The 7,901-nt window shown below is 33.7% G+C and overlaps 1 protein-coding gene across 1 annotated transcript in view; it reads right to left on the reverse strand.

The window, feature by feature from the left end:
- Nucleotides 1-7,901, reverse strand: part of WDR49 (WD repeat domain 49) — a 183,617-nt gene that overhangs the window by 91,303 nt on the left and 84,413 nt on the right.

The following is a 7,901-nucleotide window of genomic DNA, read 5'->3' on the forward strand; positions in this document are numbered from 1 at the left end:
TATATCCTTGGCACCAAGCACAGTGAATGGAACACAGGAAGTACTTAATTAGTTGTACTTGATTGATTGATTTAAATATTGGGCTTTCTCTTATCTGATCCCTCCTTCCTTGCAGTTCACATTAGGACTCTTTCCCTTAAAAACAAAATTATGCTTCATATAGACATGGAACAAGTATAGAATTAGCAATAGCAGAATGAATTAAAAAAAAACTGGATTCTAATCCTACCTATAATACTTAACTCTTCAAATGCACATAAGAAAATTGTTTTATCTCTATGCATCTTGAGCATAGGACTTTCTTTCTAGAACCTCTTTAAATCATCGGGGGTTTGATTAGTGAGAAAGAGAAGGTTCCCATACTGGGATTTCCCTAAACTGAAGAAATCACAGCTCTTTTGCTGATCTAATATCAGTCAATTAACAAGCATTCATTAAGCACTTCCTCTGTTCCAAGTATTATGCTATTGGCATTAGGAATCTGAACATATGAATTAAGATGTGAAACAGAATCTATCCTCAAATCCTCCCTTTCCTATAGGAAAAAGAACCCTTAGAACATATGGGGATGTACAAAGTAATACAAGACAACTTGAGGTGTTAGGCAGTAACTGGGGGGAGGGTGTTAGAAAAAAAAAACTTCACTTTGCATGTAAGAAGAGCTTTGAAGGAAACTAAGTGTTCTAAGGTAAAGAGAGAGTATATTCTAGACATTGTTTTTGTTTGTTTGTTTTTTGTTTTGTTTTATAGCTTTTTATTTACAAGATGTGTGCATGGGTTAATTTTTCAGCATTGACAGTTGCAAAATCTTTTGTTCCAACTTTTCCCCTCCTTCCCCCACCCACTCCTTCAGATGGCAGGTAAACCAATACATGTTGGATATGTTAAAGTACATATTAAATACTATATATATATATATATATATATATATATATATATATGTGTCCATACAGTTATTTTTGCTGCACAAAAAGAATTGGACATTGTGAGACAGGCTGTGCAAAAGTCCAGATATAGATGATAAAATATTATATGAAAAAAAAAAGACAGAAAAAAGTTAATTTGGACCAAAGAGTCAGTCAACTATTATATATCAAACATATATTATTAAACATTATTATAAACATTTAATTCTAGGCACTATAGCACTATGCTAAGCACTTGAAATACAAAGAAAAACAAAAATAAAATCTTGCTCTCAAGGAGTTGTCTAATGGGGAGACAGCATGCAAAACAATGAATTAACAAAGTATATACAGATAGAAATGATAGTAATCTTGGAATGGAGGCACTAAGATTAAGGACACTGGGGAAAAGCTTCTTGCAGAAGATGCAACTCCAGTGCATGCTTGAAAAAAAAAAAGTCAGGAGAGCTAGTAGACAGAGATGAGGAGGAAAGATTTACAGACAAAGGGAGATGATCAGTAGAAATGCTTCCAGAGCTACATTCTTGAGACAAGTAAGTCTAGAAGATCACAAGATGGGAAACTAATTTTTCAAGCAGTGTCCATCCATAAGAATCATAATAGCATGAAATCCTAGATGGTATAATGAATAGACAGGTGAATTTAGAATCTAAATTTAAATTCTGCTCAGATACTTGTTAGTTATATGACCTTAGGCAAGTAATAATTTCTCTAAGCCTGTTTTTTATCATCTGTAAAATGGAGATGGTAATAATAGTTTCCTTACCAGAAGCTCAACTTATGATATATGTCAAAATTTTGCAGATGTAAAAGTGTTCTAAAATGGTAGTGTTATTATTTGGAAGGAAATGTAGAGAATATCTTCATACCAAACTAAGGATGACCTCTAAGACAGTCCTAAAAATTGGTTATTCAGCCTTTTTCTAAAATCTTCTAGTAAGGGAGAAACAACTCCCTTCCAATCTTCTTTTGCAAAACTCTGATTGGTAGAAAGTTTTACCTTACACTTAGAAGTGATTTTTCTCTCTCTGACTTCCACCCAGTACTCCAGGTTTCACCCCCTGTGGCCAAGCAAAGCAAGTCTAATATTTCTTTGCCATGGCAGCTTTTCAAATATTTAAAGGAAGCTAAACTCACCCTGAGTCATCTCTCTTCAAGGATAGATGACTCCAATTTCTTTAATCAATCATCCTCTTTCAGAGTCTGAAAGCCCTGCACCATCCTTTGTTGCCATCCTTGGGACTCTATCCAGTTTGCCAAAGTTTTTCATAAATGTTGAACACAAAATTGGATGCAATTTTCCAAAAGTTTTGTCAACAGAAGAGATTACAGTGATATTCCCCTCCCTCATTCTGAACACAATTCTCTCTTTTTTTGTAAAACATTTCTATTTTACATTTTATTTTTCCCAGTTACATATAAAACAATTTTAAACATTTGTTTTTAAAACTTTGAGTTACAGATTTTTCTCCCTTCCTTCTGATACATCCCACCCCCATTGAGAAGTCACATGTGAAGTTATGTAAACATTTTCATAAAAGTCATGTTAGAAAAGAAAATATGTTTCCCTCTTCCTCCTCCCCCAAAAAAATCCCTCAAGAAAAATAAAGTTAAAAGTATGCTTCAGTCTTTATTTACACACATTCAGTTCTTATTCTAGGTATGGATAGCATTTTTCATCCTATTTTTCAGAGTAGTCTTGCATCATTGTATTGTTGAGAATTGCAAAGTCATTCACAGACAATCATCTTCCAACATTGCTATTACATTTTTACATAGTACAGTGAGCTTTGCATGAATTCAAGGATGATTTTCCAGGTTTTTCTGAGAGGATCCTGCTCTTCATTTCCCATAGAACAATAATATCCCATCAGAATCAATTACATCACATTACAATTTATTCAAGACATTCCTCAATTGAATGGTTATTCCCTCAATTTCCAAGTCTTTGCTTTGAGAAAATAGCTGCTAGAAGTACTTTTGTACACATAGGTCTTTATACTTTTTAAATCTCTTTTGGGATATATGCCAAGTAATGGTAAGTTAGATCAAAAGGTATTCATAATTGTATAGCTCTTTGAACATAGTTCCAAAGTGTTCTACAGAATGGCTAAATCACTTCAAATTCCACCAATGATGCATTAATGTCTCGTTTTCCTCAGTTTCTATTCAACATTTTTCATTTCTCACTTCTGGCCCATTAATCAATCTAATAGGTATTAGGTGATACCTCAGTATTGTTTTAATTTACATTTCTCCAATCAATGGTGAGTTAGAGCATTTTTTTCCTTTTTTATTCTATAAATAGTTTGATTAGTTCATCTGAGAACTATTCATATCTTTTGATCACATCAATTGTAGAATAGCTTATTTTTATATAAATTTGACTCAGTTCTATAAACACTTGAAAAATGAGGACTTCATTAGAGAAACTTGCTCCAATTTTTTTTCACAAATGTTATTGCTAATTGTATTTCCCTTTATTTATTCTATTATCTCTCTCTCATTTCACCTTCTCTTCTCAAAAAATGTTTTGCTTCTGACCACCCTCTTCCTCAATATGCCCTCCCTTTTATCACCCTTCCTTCCTTTTAATAGGAGGGGAAAAGCCAGTTCTGATGAGAAAAAAGTTCACTCACTCACCCTTTTCTCTTCCCCTTCCCCTGCACTGTAAAAGCTATTTCTTACCTCTTTTTGTTGTACACAATTTACACCATTCTACTTCTCTCTTTTCCTTTCTGCCAGTACATTCATTTCTCACCCCTTAATTTTATTTTTATATATTATTCCTTCATATTCAACTCATTTCTTCCATCTATTTATATATATATATATATATATATATATATATATATATATATATTGTTTCTAACTTCCCAAATAATGAGAAAGTTCTAATGAGTTACAATATCTCCTCCCATGTAAGAATGTGAGCAGATAAGCCTTATTAAGTCCCTATGAGTTCCCTATCCTGATCACTGTCTTATCCTTTTCCTGAGACCTGCATTTGAAAGTCAATTTTTAATTCAGCTCTTTTCTTTTCATCACATATGTTTGAAATTCCTATATTTTGCTGAATACTCACATTTCTCCCTGAGGGATTATACTCACTTTTATTGGGTAGATGATTCTTCTTGTAATCCTAGCTCCATTGCTTTCTGGAATATCATATTCCAAGCCCTCTGATCCTCTAATATAGAAGCTGCTGAATCTTCTGGTATTCTGATTGTGGCTCCACTATACTTGAATTGTTTCTTTCTGGGTGTTTGAAATATGTTTTTCTCAATCTGGGAGTTCTAGAATGACTATTATATTTCTGGGAGTTTTCATCTGGGGATTTCTTTCAGTAAGTGATAAGTGGTTTTCAATTTTTATTTTGCCCTCTGGTTCTAGAACATCAAGACAGTTTTCCTTGATAATTCTTGAAAGAGGATGTACAGGCTCATTTTTTAATCATAATTTTCAGGTAGACCAATAATTTTTAAATTTTCTTTCCAGGTCAGTTTTTTTTTTCAATGAGATATATCACATTTTCTCTTTCCCCCATTATTTTGGCTTATTGTTTCTAGATTTCTCATAAAATTATTAGCTTCTATTTGATCAAATCTCATTTTTGAGTAATTTCTTCAGTAAGCTTTTGTATCTCTTTTTTCATTTGCCCAATTTTGCTTTTTAAGGCATTCTTCTTATTAGCTTCTTGTACTTCCTTTTCTATCATACTCATTTCTCTTCCCAATTTCTCCTGTACCTCTCTTAGTTGACTTTCAAAATCACTTTTGAGCTCTTCCATGGCCTAAGACAAATTCTTATTTTTCTTGGAGAGTTTGGATGTAGGAGTTTTGACTTTGTTATCTTTTTTTTGAGTGTGTGTTTTTAACTTCCTTGTCACCATAGTAATTTTCAATGACCAAAATCTTTTTCTGTTATTTATTCAGTTTTCTAGTATATTACTGGGCTTTTAATATTTTATCAAAGTAAGACTCTATTTCTAGAGTAGAGGCGCAATGTTCCCAGCTTCAGGGATTTTGTGCAGTGGTTTTCAGAGATCCTTTTGGTGAACTATAAGTTTTCAGTTCTTTAAAGGTGGTATGACCCAAAGAGATCCTTGTGCTCTGGTTTGTAAATGACTACAAGCACTCCTCTCTGCCCTAGATCTATGAAGAGGGTCCCTGATCCATTCTGGCTGAAATTCTAGTGTGTTAATCCTCCTCCTTGCCCTTGGGACTGTGCACAAGGGCTATGTCCTGGATCTGCATATGGCCAAAACAACAGAGTCCTTTCTCAGTGCTAGTAAAGAGACTTCCTTCTAACCAGCTGTTCAGCCCTCTTACTGTCTGTGGATTGAGACCTTAGGAAGTTACCATTGCTGCTCCCTGCCATCACTGCTGCCATTGCCTCCACTACCATAGCTGCTGCTGCAGCCTCTGTTAATTTAGTCCACTTTATATTTAGTTTTGCTGAGTATGCTATGAATCTGGCCTTGTTTTATTATTTTGCTGACTGTCTATACTTGAGAAAGTAACAAAAAATTTGTCAATAGATTAAACTGAAAATTATGTTATGCTGCCTTTTTTTCAGAGAGCCAATTGTTAAATATTTTTAGCAGACATCTGAGTGTGGAAAGAATTTTAGAGATAGAGGCAAAAGACAATGTCACCTCTGACATTTTTTAACATGGGCAAGTAAATTCCACTTTCTGAATCTCAATTTTCTCATCTAAAAATGAGAATAATAACATTTTCATATCTCCCCTATAGATTTTTGTGTGGCTCAAATAATTCACATTAAATGGTTTGTACATCTTATAACTCTATTATAATAGTAATCATTATTGAAGGAATTAATATACTCAGATAATATGGATAAACAGTTAGGGAGTAAGGAAAACCTAGGTTCAGGTGCCATCTTTTACATATACTAGTTGCATTATTACAGGCAAATCATTTAAAATCTGTATGTTGCTAGCAAACCTTTAAGAATTTAAGTTGCAGATGATTATGAACCACTACATAGAATTTCTAATCTCTCTAATTTTGTCTGCCTGCATTTTGGATTTCCATCACAGGCTAATTGTACACTATTTCAAAGTCGGATTCTTTTTGTACAGCAAAACAATTGTTTGGTCATGTATACATAAATTGTATTTAATTTATATCTAACACATTTAACATGTATTGGTCGACCTGACATCTGGGGTGGGGGGGAAGGAAGGGAAAAATTGGAACAAAGAGTTTGGCTGTAGTTCACTCTTTTCAATTGTGGCAGACACTTTGTAACACAATTTGGGATTTTCTGGGCAGAGATATTGGAGTGGTTTGTCATTCAGAAAACTGAGTCAAATGGGATTAAGTGATTTTTGCAGAGTCACACAGCTAGTATCTGAGATCGCATTTGAACTCAGGAAGATAAATCTTTCTGATTCTAAGCCCAGTGTTCTATCCATTGTATCACCTAGCTGCCCCAAATCCAAAATTACCTCTATTGATTACCTTATGTACACTGTTAGAAGAAGGCACATTGCAAACTATAAAGTGCTATGTAATGCTAGTGACACTTTTTATTGTTTATAACTAAAACCCATATTCTAGATGTGGACTGACCAACACAGAGTCCAGTAAGACAAGATTCCCTACAGGTACTTTCATGACAACTTTGGTTCATTGTTCTATAAGCCTAGGAAACCTTCCTGCAAAGAAAATGAGTTTTGTTTTATTGGACTAGTTTTTACTAAAAGATGCTACTTCCTGCTGCTCATTTTTTTTTTTTTTTTTTTTTTTTTTTTTGCTGCATCAAATGATAGTCATAATCAAAAAAATGCTGGGGGGGATACCTTCTGTCTTAGAAACACAAATTCTATAAGAACTAAGATCCTCCAATTATGAATTTGAAAAGTGGCACAGCTTCAAATCTGTAAATAATGAGTGATTTTCAAGTGCTCCACTTGAGGGATGAAATGATGGCCCTGGATGTGTCCTGTTACTATGACGACTATTTACTTACCGATATCAGCAAGAATTGGTCGAGGTTTTCATTGTCGTTCCCCTAAGATTGCCTGATTCAGTATCATGTCTTTACAAAGAAGTGGAAACTAACCCTCAGTTCAAGTTCAACAGCCTAAGGTGTAGTTTAACATATATTAACTATAACTCAACAGCATTAATGGAGTATCATTTTGCCAGAGTCATTTTCCATTTTGTTGCCAACATAAATTACTTGAGTTTTAATATTTCATTGACGTTTAGTCCCATGAATTAAATGAAAAATTAAAAATGGATGAGCCGTCACCTCACTCGTCTGCTTCAGGTACTTGTAGCATTTTAGCTAGCAGAAGCATCCACATTTTTTTTTGGTTTAGTTTATTTAATTATAAGACTACTCTGCATTTATATTATGCTTTATTTATTTAATTTGTATTTATTATTCATATACATTAATAATATAAATATTATTTTTATTTTGTCTTTTTAAATTCCTTTAGAATATTATAGTATAGTAATTTATGGACATGTTAGAGACTCTTCAAATTATTCAAGCAATTTGTACTTGTATATAAGACAAGGCTAGATGGTGGAATTGAAAGAGAGCTGGGTTTGGTGCTACAGACTCTCAATTTACAAACGGGCTCTCTAGTATGACCTCCAGAATTTAATCAACCTTCCTGGAACTCAGATTCCCCATCTGCAAACAGAAGACATTGAACTAGATGAACTTTAGGGTCACCAAACTCAGTTATCCAAGATCTATCTAAAAAAACAAACCAAGAATTGCATTGTGTTTGTTCTGTTCCTAGAATTATAATGGATATCAAAGGCCATCGAAATCCAACTTCGTCATTTTACATATGAAAAACCTAGATCCAAGGAAGCCAAGTCACCTAAGTCACACATATAATCATTATCAGAGATGATGTGAGGACATCTTTGGACTCCAGAATCAGTGGTCTTTCCAAAGTAATAAATGTTTCTCTACCCATGC

This window comes from Sminthopsis crassicaudata, chromosome 3 (genome assembly GCF_048593235.1).
Source record: "Sminthopsis crassicaudata isolate SCR6 chromosome 3, ASM4859323v1, whole genome shotgun sequence".
NCBI classification, from domain to species: Eukaryota; Metazoa; Chordata; class Mammalia; order Dasyuromorphia; family Dasyuridae; genus Sminthopsis; species Sminthopsis crassicaudata.